Source organism: Arachis ipaensis, chromosome B10 (genome assembly GCF_059453495.1).
Source record: "Arachis ipaensis isolate K30076 ecotype BB chromosome B10, ASM5945349v1, whole genome shotgun sequence".
Classification (NCBI taxonomy): domain Eukaryota; kingdom Viridiplantae; phylum Streptophyta; class Magnoliopsida; order Fabales; family Fabaceae; genus Arachis; species Arachis ipaensis.
In genome coordinates this window covers 50,862,319-50,863,528 of record NC_142435.1, presented here as the reverse complement: position 1 = coordinate 50,863,528, position 1,210 = coordinate 50,862,319, and the positions used below count along the sequence as shown (strand labels likewise).

Sequence of the window (1,210 nt, the reverse complement as noted above, 5' to 3'; positions counted from 1 at the left end):
GATCTTGTTTCATTCATGAAACTTACAGTGGCCTTAGATAGATCAGAGACTAAGTTTGCTAAATTAGAAGTATTTTGTTCAGAGTTCTCTGTCTGTTGCTGAGTGGATGATGGAAAAGGCTTGCTATTGCTAAACCTGTTTCTTCCACCATTATTAAAGCCTTGTTGAGGCTTTTGATCCTTCCATGAGAAATTTGGATGATTTCTCCATGATGAGTTATAGGTGTTTCCATAAGGTTCACCTAAATAATTTACCTCTGCTATTGCAGGGTTCTCAGGATCATAAGCTTCTTCTACATAAGAAGCCTCTTGAGTACTGTTGGATGCAGCTTGCATTCCATTCAGACTCTGAGAAATCATATTGACTTGCTGAGTCAATATTTTATTCTGAGCCAATATGGCATTCAGAGTATCAATTTCAAGAACTCCTTTCTTCATAGGCATCCCATTACTCACAGGATTCCTCTCAGAAGTGTACATGAACTGGTTATTAGCAACCATGTCAATGTGTTCTTGAGCTTCTGCAGGCGTTTTCTTTGGGTGAATGGATCCACCTGCAGAAGTATCCAATGACATCTTAGATAACTCAGACAGACCATCATAGAATATATCCAGGATGGTCCATTCTGAAAGCATGTCAGAAGGACACTTTTTGGTTAGTCCTTTGTATCTCTCCCAAGCTTCATAGAGGGATTCACCTTCTTTCTGTCTGAAGGTTTGAACATCCACTCTAAGCTTGCTCAGCTTTTGAGGAGGAAAGAACTTGGCTAGGAAGGCCTTGACCAGCTTATCCCAAGAGTTCATGCTATCCTTAGGTTGAGAGTCCAACCATACTCTAACTCTGTCTCTTACAGCAAAAGGGAAAAGCATGAGCCTGTAGATTTCAGGATCTACTCCATTAGTCTTAACAGTATCACATATCTACAAGAATTCAGTTAAGAACTGAAAAGGATCTTCAGATGGAAGTCCATGAAACTTGCAGTTCTGCTGCATCAGAGAAACTAATTGAGGTTTCAACTCAAAGTTGTTTGCTCCAATGGCAGGAATGGAGATACTTCTTCCATGTAAGTTAGAATTTGGTGCAGTAAAGTCACCAAGCATTCTCCTTGCATTGTTGTTGGGTTCGGCTGCCATCTCCTTTACTTGTTTGAAATTTTCAATCAAGTTGTCTCTGGATTGTTGTAATTTAGCTTCTCTTAATTTTCTCTTCA

At 39.6% G+C, this 1,210-nt stretch overlaps 1 non-coding gene across 1 annotated transcript; it reads left to right on the top strand.

Moving 5' to 3' along the window:
• The first annotated feature begins 629 nt into the window (after nucleotides 1-629).
• On the top strand, nucleotides 630-737 carry LOC148580003 (small nucleolar RNA R71). Its single transcript, XR_015899504.1, has one exon. It is a non-coding gene; the product is annotated as a small nucleolar RNA R71 (small nucleolar RNA).
• The last annotated feature ends 473 nt before the right edge of the window (nucleotides 738-1,210 follow it).